The sequence below is a fragment of the Sturnira hondurensis genome, unplaced genomic scaffold (assembly GCF_014824575.4).
Source record: "Sturnira hondurensis isolate 20B ecotype Veracruz unplaced genomic scaffold, ASM1482457v3 Scaffold0004136, whole genome shotgun sequence".
Lineage (NCBI taxonomy): Eukaryota > Metazoa > Chordata > Mammalia > Chiroptera > Phyllostomidae > Sturnira > Sturnira hondurensis.
The window spans coordinates 39,966,384-39,976,589 of NW_028076767.1; the positions used below are offsets into that span (position 1 = coordinate 39,966,384).

The 10,206-nt window shown below is 38.8% G+C and overlaps 1 pseudogene; it reads right to left on the reverse strand.

Moving 5' to 3' along the window:
- Positions 1-2,042: 2,042 nt before the first annotated feature.
- On the reverse strand, positions 2,043-2,924 carry LOC118985153 (40S ribosomal protein S4-like; annotated as a pseudogene).
- Positions 2,925-10,206: the final 7,282 nt, after the last annotated feature.

Consider the following 10,206-nt stretch of genomic DNA (forward strand, 5'->3'; position numbering starts at 1 on the left):
ACACCAAAATGCTGATATCTGCTTTTACATGCCAGTGTAAATCTACCTTTATTTTAAAAGCAATATCAGTAATCACTTTATCCAGGTGATGTCCAAATTCTCCACCCTACCCCAGATAGGCTGGGTGGCTTTTCTCTATGGTCCCATGATACCTTGTACACATTTAAAAAATCATTTTGTTCACCACATTGTTCCAAAATGGCCTAGAATGACTTTGTTTCCCTTACTAGATGATGAACTTTCTTAGCATAGGACCGTGTCTTACTAATTTTTGTAATCTTGGCTGCAGACGAACAGTTAATCAATGGCATCATTTGTGTCTTGAGTCTTCCATTCCCATCAACTCATTGATCTCACTCAGCCAACCAGGATGTCTTATAACTTATGACTGAAAGAGAGATATGGGAAATAGTCCAATTTCGAGCCTGATTATCAACTAAAGTTAATTATCAGAGAGTCACAGATTCTTAGATTTGGGAGAACAATTCCAGGTGATCTAATTTAACTACCCACCTGACACTTGGAGGATCTTCTTCAATAATCCTCAGCTCACTGGAGGCTTCCTCTTTTTTACTCCCCTGTTCAGGATGTTATGTGTGAAAATAATGAAGCAGGAAGTTATTTGTATTAGAACATATATGTATTTACATACACATACACAGTGTAGGTTTAAATCTGTAAATTGCTTAAGATGATGAACAGCAAGCAAGCTATTACCTAAAATGTTAAACATAAGTTAGGGACTGAGATTGTACCCAGAGAGAAAATTATTTGTTAAACCATCTGTCAAAGCAAGGGGTTCGGAATAAAAAGCAAATGGGTAGGTAGATCCATAGATGAATGGCAGGGGACGAGAACCACTCGAGCAAGGGACTGTTGAGCTGAAACCGACGGTCTAGGCACCAGACTAAGTCTACAATCGAAGAGGAGACTCTAACTTTGAGTAAGCTGTACCTCACAGTAGCTTCAAGTACTACTTTTGTCTCAGAGTTTTGTGAGGAACCCAGTATCTATTGCTGAGCATATTCCAATCGAACTCAACGTGTTCGAGTGCTTAAGGTTGCATTTACCTACAAGTGAGGAGCTTCTGTCTTCCTCTCTTCTTTTTTGTTTATTGGTCTTGTAGGAAACAGAGGTATCTCTGTGGGAGTGAGGAGTAACAAACTCTTCAAAATCAGAATTCTTTAAATTCTGCCTTTGACTCTTGTTCTCAGTTTTTAAGTAGTTTGGGGTAAAAACCGTGTATTACAAAGGAAAGTATTAAAAGTATTAAGTATTTAAATGGTTAAAAACTGGAAAGCTTACTTTGTCCAGCAGTCGTTTTGTCCATCTTATCCGTAGCTATTTCCCTGGTTGAGCTGAAATCTGTCTTTTCTGCGACTTCCATTCATTGATCCTAGTTTCAACCCAGGACCACACTTAACAAATCCAGATGATGTGACACATTATATTCCTGGAATATCCTGAGGCAGCTTGCTTGTGTGATCAGAACTCACCAAACTCATGAATATCATAAAGAGTGGCTCCTGTTGTTAATTGGGTTGCATTATCACTGTCCTTTTGAGCTATTTCTTTTTTAATAAGTGAAGCCCTTTTAAGAAAGCGATTCTCACTGATGTCAAAGAACTAACCAAACAGAGGTTCCCACTAATTACCTCAAGAACTTTATATGTAAATGCTAGACACCAGGGTGCTGGACTAGTGCAACTGGAGATGTCTTTTCTTTCCATTCCTTTGTTTTTTTTTTAACTTTCCACTCCCTGTGCCTTACCTTTCGTAAGCACCAAATTACCCTTGAAGACTTGGCTCAACTTATTTCCTTTTGGGATCTCTTTCCCCTCTTGTAAGGTGAACTGATCATCTCATTTCTTCCCTTGAGTTGAGACTGAATACTATTCCTTCCACCCACCACCCTTATCTAGAATGCAGAACTTCTTTTAACTCTATTGTCGAGTGGAATACCTGGAACATAGCATATGATAAGTACTTATGAAAGGGATGATAATGCTTCTGGGTATCAGGTTACACAATAATTTATTTATTTATGCTCTATTACCTTTAAATAAATACGAAGGCTCTTCCCATCCTGTCACCTGGAGATCATTTAACCCACTGCTCTGTTTGGCCACCAGTCTCTTGTCTCTCTCTTCAGCAATGGTGAAGTGGGTATCTTTTCCTCAGGGAAGAGAAGTCATGTCTTGTTGCCTTTACCAATAATAAAAATTCTGGAGAGCCAAGTGGCAAAGCTGTTACCATTGACATCTTTCACATGAACCACATCGAAAGAACCAGGGTGTCTCTTACTGTTGGTGATCACACCAGTTCTTCTCAGATTCATATCTCTGGGTACCATATGCAAGTTACCAGTGTGAAAGTCAATGAATTTGGTAATCTTGCTGGTCTCCAAATCAACCTGAATGGTGTCGTACACCGTGATGAGTAATAGATAGTGTGTACGTCATAGGTCACCAGATGAGGGATTCCTTTTATGCCTACAAAGATCTTTTTCACTTCGCACAACTTGTACTTGGCCTCCTTAGATGTGAAATAGTGAACAGCAAAGCTACCCCTATAGTGTTATATATTAGATGGAAATTTTCTACAGTCTTGTCAATGCTGATGAAGTCCACAAAACCAGCAGGGTATGCTATAGCAGTTTGGACCTTGTCATCAGTCTTGATGAACTGCTATATGCAGATCTCCTTCACTTTATCTCCTGTTAGGGCATACTTAAGTCTGCTACTTAAGAAAATGACGAGAGGGAGACATTCTCTCAGCTTATAGAAACCAGTAGGTGGACAAGGAGCAGACACACTGGTCAGTTTATCCAGCAGCCAATGCTTTGGGAGTGCTACATGTATCAGATGCTTCTTGGGACCCAGAGCCATTGTTGCACTAGGCACAAAAAGAAGACTGCTTTTCTCTGGTGCATGAAAAAATAGCTATGTTATCCAACTTTGGAGTTGGATAGAAATTTCAAAGGTTTTTCTATGCTTCAATTCTTCCTTTCAAGAGTCATAACCTTCACTTTGTATTGGAAAGTATTGGGGAGTTGAAGTCCTGAGATGTGGCTTAGTAGGTTGATAGCCAGCCTGCAAACAAAAGGGTCATGGGTTCGATTCACAGTCAGGATACATGCCTGGGTTTTGGGCCAGGTCCCCAGTGCAGGGTGTGCAAGAGGCAGCGACACATTTTCTGTCTCCCTCTGTTTTCCCTCCCTTCCCTTCTCTCTAAAGATAAATAAAATCTTTTTTAAAACAATGCTTTTTTAAAAAGATTTTTAAAATTTATTTTCAGAGAGGGAGAGAGAAAGAGAGAGAGAGAATTATCGATGTGTGAGAGAAACATTGGTTGGCTCTTGCATGCCCCTAGCTGGAGACCTGGCTTGCAACTCAAGCATGTGCCCTGACCGGGAGTCAAACTGGCGACCCTTCGGTTAGCAGGCTGGCACTCAATCCACTGAGACATACCAGCTAGGGCAATAAATAAAATCTTTTTGTTTTTAAAAAAAGATTTTATTTATTTATTTATTTTTAGAGAGAGGGGAAGGGAAGAAGAAAGAGTGGGAGAGAAACGTCAATGTGTGGTTTCCTCTCATGTGTCCCCTACTAGGGACCTGGCCTGAAACCCAGGCATGTGCCCTGACTGGGAATTGAACTGATGACCCTTCACTTCACAGGCCCGTGCTGAATCCACTGAGCTATGCCAACCAGGGCAATAAAATCTTTTTAAAAAGTCCTGAGGATATAGTGCTATCCACGAAAATTCTGACATAGTTGATCTGGGATGCAGTCGGGCATTGGGATTTTGAGTATCATATCTTAAGTTGCTGACTGCAGTGTGCAACCAAGTTATTCCCCTTTTGTTGCTGAGGAAACTGACTTCCAGGGGGCCCATGTGTCCTGCCCATGTTACATTTTGGGTAAAAATGAATAAAGAACTCAAGCCTTCTTACATCTCTTATAACACACCATTCATAGAATATCAGTGCTACTACTCACTTTGACCTCAACTGCAGACACTCTACTGGGGCACTGAGGGGTGGCTCTCATTTCAAAGGCACAGCAAAGCCTGTTCACCCTCTAATTTTAGGATATAAGCTTAGAAAATTGCTTTCATAGTTCTGCTTCACATGTAGCCCCAAATAGTACTTTTTCTGTGTGGAAAAATATTACACTTTCCTTATTGTCATTTTAAGTGAAGGAAATAATCTTACTTTTTATGACATTCTCCTTCCCACATGGGACTTAATAAATGAAAACTCATTTTGATTGAAAACAAAATTCAGTCTATAACTTTTTAAATTTATGACTGAATTGGCCTTTGTCTGTAAAGGATGTTTACCAACAACCTAGGATACAATGTTTAGGGCAGATCGTTGTTGCTTCTGCCCTAGATGAGGAGGCTCCGTGTTACACAGCATCAACATTTTTCTTCAACCTCCAAAAACTTGACCAAGTGGTATTTTTACCAATACTACTCTTTTAGTTCCACCATGAGGTTAATCTTACAGTAAGTAGAAGATACATATTCTTGTTATCTATCACTGTGTGACAGATTATCCTGAAATCTGGCAGGTAAAACAGCAATTACTTTATTATGTATGCGATTTTGAGGAGCAAGGAAGGACTCAGATGGGTAATTGCCCAGTTCCCAGTGACACTGCTTGAAGTCACTCAGATAATCAGCTGGAGCTCAGGCTCCTCAGGAGGGCCTAAGACAGCTTCACTTACATGTTTGGCTCATGCAGGGATGGCTGAAGGTCGGGATCAGCTGGGTCTATCAGCCAGAGTGCCTACCTACATGTGGCTACTCCAGTGATTGTCTCAAGGGATTAGGACTAGGACAACTTCCTCTCTTCCTCCTCCTGCACTTCTTCCTCCTCCTCCTCTCATACTTCTCCCTCACCCTCCTCCTCCATCTCCTTTAAAAAAAATTGTATGATACAGCTTGACAATTTTTTTCTTGTGGTAAAATATGTACAACATAAAAGTTACAATATTAACCATTTTAAGGGTATAGTTTAGTGACTTAAGTATATTTACAAAATTGTACAACCACTATCCATATCCAGAACTTTTTCATTATCCCAAACTGAAACTCTACCCATGAAACAGTAACTCACTCTTACCCTAAACCCTGGCAGCCTTAATCTAGTTTCTGTCTCTATGAACTTGCATATCCTAGATAGCCTCATATAAGTGCAATCATATAATAGTCACCCCATGGTCTAGTTCATTTACCGCAATGTCTTCAAGGTTCACCCATGTTGTAGCATGTATCAAAACTTCATTTCTTTTTATTATTAAATAATATTCAATGTATACATACCATATTATGTTTATGGATTCACCTGTTGATGGTGCTTGGGTTGCTTCCACTTTTTGACAATTGTGAATAAGGCTGCTATAAACGTGAATGTATAAATACCTGTTTCAGTTCTTGTTTTCAATTCTTTTGGTTATGGAATTGCTGGATCATATGATAATTCCATATTTAACTTTTTGAGGGGCCACCAAATTATTTTCCATATTGGCTGCACCATTTTACATCCCTACAAGCAATGCATGAACATTCCAACTTCCATGCATCTTCATCAACATATTTTATGTGTCTTGTACAATAATTTTCCTAATGGACATGAAGTGGTTTTGATATGCATTTGTGGTTTTTATATGCATTTTCCTCATGACTAGAGATATTGAGCATCTTTTCATGTGCTTATTGGCCATTTGGATATCTTTTTTTGAGAAATGTTTAAGTCTTTTGCTCATTTTAAAATTTTGGTTATTTTGTTGCTGTTGTTAGGTTGAAAATTTAGATTCATTACATGACAACTCAGGGTGATCAGACAGTGTTCTAAGAAACTCAGGTAGAAGCTGCAAGACTTCTTATGACTTAGCTTCAGAAGTCCCAGGATTTCACTTCTGCTATATTTTATAATTCATGCAGGTCACTGAGGTCAGCCCAGAATCTAGGGGAGGGGTGGCAAAAAAATTTGAGGCCATCTTTAATCTACCAGAGTACAATATTAAAATTAACTAAAACAATTCAGTTGAGTAATAGCAATAATAATAATGAATGCTACTACAACTTTGGATTAATATAGCTTTTCTCAGGGATCTTGAAATACTTTCATCCATAAAGCCTTCACCATGCATCTTTACACATTTTTGAGATCTTTAATTAAAATATAGAGATGAGCAGAGTTACTTGATTTTTCAAAATCCCTTTACAGTGATGGAGTGTGAGGCAGGAGGCCTGGGTTTCAATCTTGGCTCTGCCATTAACTGGCTGACCAGCCTCTCTTGGGGGATGGGCTACATGTCCTCTAACTTCTCTTCTAGCTCTGATACAGTCTTGTTTTAAGAGGGAGGATGAGCCCTGGCTGGTGTGGCTAAGTGGACTGAGTGCCAGGCTGTGAACCAAAGGGTCACCAGCTTGAGTCCCAGTCAGGGCACATGCCTGGGTTGTGGGCCAGGTTCGCAGTAGGGGGCTCGTGAGAGGCAACCACACATTGATGTTTCTTTGCCTCTCTCCCTTTCCTCTGTCTAAAAATAGATAGATAAATAAATAAAAGGAAGGTGAATCGATCAAGAATTAAGATGTAGAAAATGTCTAAGGACAATTTGTTGCCTAGAAATATTTCCATGTGCCATTTATTCACTGAGACAAAGAGAAATAACTTCAGCTTAATGGCAATTGTTATAATAGGATCAAAAATAGCATCAGGGAACAAACACACAGTTGTGATGAGGGCTGAAGAAATGTCTTGGGGTGTTAAGGTAGAGGGACAGAAAGATGACAGGTCAGCTGGGTGAATCAGGAATATGGTTTTCTGGATCTAAGTTTCAGTCTAAGAATGGTATATAGATACAAGAGCTTCAGGCAGGGGTTAAATTCATACAACAAAATATGCAGCAATAGGGTGGTGGTGGGTGAGGCGAGTGAGCAGCGAACATTTGTAGTGTGTGTCATTCATAGGTCAAACATAGGGCCAGTTGTTTTCATATTGAGCTTATTTGATTTTCACAGGCAACCACAGTGTAAGCATTACTTCCGTCTTCCTCTGTTTTACAAATGAGGAAACTAATGCCTAGTATTCTGCACACGGTCCCACAGCAAAAGATCTGGGAGACACCAAATCTTTTTTTTTCTTTTTTTTTTCTGGATGTATAGCTTTTATTTAAACACATGTTTCAGGTTGTCAACCTGTTATTAAATCTGCTATCTCTGAAGGTCATCTTTATATTTGTTTTTTTAAGCATACATTGTTTTCCTTTCTGATAATTTCTTTGTAGAAATTTCAGGAGAGATAGAAATGTTTAGAAAAATAGAAATCTGCTATAAACTCTGGATGGTAAGTATACTTTTCTGTATCTTCTTCCCTTTTTATCATCACCCTTTCCTGCTCCTCTAATTTGTATACTGGTAATTTATAGTGACTGTAGGGTAAACGGAGTCAGTCTGGTTCCCTCACCCAGATATCTGGAGAACTAAGATAAGCTGTGTTCTCATAGCCTTGAGACTGGGTCCAACAAACGGTTCTCAGAACACCGAGTCTGAGTGGGCTCGCATGTGCAGAATGTTGTTATTACATAATGTTCTGGCACCCTGCCGGGTTTTGTCTATATGTAGTATGTAAGGGAGTTAAGACTTCCTGCTGGGGGACAGGTGACATGCAGAGACATGCAGAGACACGCAGGGACATGCAGGGGGACACAGCGGCTTGCAGTGTGTGTGGCTTACCCACTCCTGAATAAAGGCATGTCAGGCATCCCAACAGCTCCGCGAACATTCTTCTGTGAGCCTGAATCCCATGAACCTCTCTGGCCTTGAATGACTGCAGCACAGTCACATACAGACAACATGGGATGCTTATTACAAAACTGCAATTCATACTTTTATCCCTTACATTCTTATTAAGTGTTGGGAGACACCAAATCTTATGTTTTTCCTACATCAAACTGCCTTCAACAAGCCAAGAAGCTGTATTTAGATGAGAACAGCATTTGGGAAGGATTCTTACTCGACATTAGTCCTTTCAACTTAAGAACATAATCACCATCAGTTTTATAGGTCCTCTTTGAATAAGAAGAGAATGTTTGGAGTCAGAAACTCAGTAGCTGTTTCTGACTACTTGCAAAATTCTCCATGATTATCTGATGACTTCACATAGAGAAAAATGACCCACAACAGAAGAGATAATCTTAGTAACTTAAGTTTTTAAAAAATATGTAAGCTATGAATGGACCTCAGCACATCTATACTGAGTCTTGAGCAGATGAGAGTTTCCTGTTACTCCCTCACCTGAAGAAGACTTCTGCATTGTGTTGCTGCAGGGTACCAGGCTCAGTAGGTTTCTCTAGCTGTCCCCCAGGGAACAGAGCTTTCCCCAGAAGCAGTGGATCTTTGCTTGGCTCCCTGCATGAGAGGCTTTGTAGCCCTTCTCTCAGCTGCTCAGAGCTATTGCTTTATATGAGAGATGGTTTGGGGGAGGTGGGTTGTTTCATACCTCTCCTTTATGGGAGCTGATTATTATCTGCATGCCTGAGCCACCAAAAGGACTCTAACCTATCTCTTGGTCTTCCCCCAGTCTTCCTTGTGATCACTTGGTGGATAAGAGTTTGGGAGTGAGTACAAAGTTCCTTGTAGAAGTCTAGGATTCTCATTTATTCTAAACGGAGGTGCTAGCCCATATTCAGCTCCTAAAATTTTGTATTTGAAAAGTTTAGTTGTGACAACAGAGAGGAAATTGACTGTGGGCTACAGGGGTGGGCTGGGTGGAGGGGGGGCAAAAGAAAATAAATTGTGACAGCTGTAATAGAAAAAACAACACAAAAGGAAAAAACTTAGTTATTTTCTTCTTACCTACCTTAGTGGTGGCCACCCTTCCTTCCATGACATGCTGTGCTGTAGGTAAAAATTCATGTGTTCCCTTTTTTCTTTGGATGGGTTTGTTATTCTTAGGGATTTAGTTCATTTAGATGCCTTGTGTACTCAGCTCTCTAATGGATTTAAGAAAAATTATGATTTTGTAGTTTATCTGTCTTTTCCTTATTCTTAGGATGGAAGCCACAGTCTCTAGAAGCTTTCTAGATCTCAGACGGAAGTGGAGCTCTAGGTGCCATTTAAAAAAACTCTTTGTATTATGCAAGTTTTCAAGCATTCAAAGAAATAGAGAGAAGAGTAAGTACTCACCACCCAGTTTCAGCAAGAATTTATTATTGACATTTTTCCATATCAATACATACAAGTTCACTTTATTCTTATTAACAGCAGTGTAGTATTGTGTATCAAAATACTTCAGTTTATGAACCATTCCCATACTGGTGGCTATTTAAGTTGTCTCTAACCAGTAATAATATTACATCAAACTATTTTTGTACATCTTTCTTTGTTTCAATGTGAGCTTTTGTTTGGGATGGGTTTCTAAAAGTGGAACCCATCAGTAGGTAAAAAATTATGCATATTTTATATTTTGATAGATATTGTAAAATTGTCATCCAAAAAATCTGTACCAATTATATTCCTAAATTGTTATAATTTACCAGTTATGTTGCATGAGTAGCACCAAAAGTCTTAACCTATCAAAAATCTGAAGCTACTAACTCTAAAGAAAGTATAAAACAATTAAGTTTCCAGCTTGATATGTTGAAAAACATTCTCAGTATAAAAAGTATTTGCCATTTCAAAAGAACTTACATATGTGAGTGTAAACATTAATTTTGAGTTCTTTTAGTCCAGTGTTTATAGCTGAAACTATTTGCTATTTAAATGAAATTCACCAAAATTTAGTGTATAATCACATGAACAACACTTCTGTTAGCTCCCTATATTAGCTCCCTGTCTTTGTACATCAGAGACTTTGTAAGAGCTCTGTTGATTTACGTTATAAGCAAAGAATGTGCTTAACTCTCAACATTAAAGGAAAAGTGACTAAATGATCTATAGTTTCCAGTTTAAAAAGAAAGAAAAATATCAACCATGGATATGCTTCAATTTTCATACTTCTGATTATTGGAATTCTAGCATCACAAATGTAAGGTGTTTCATTTAATAAGTATTTATATTAGTTCCTACAATATGCATGTGTATTCTGTTATGCACTTAGAGGATTAAAAAATTAGATACTATTTTCTAGGGATATCCACACATATAAATATATATTTAGAGGAATCTGTCCATCTATTCATTCATCCATCC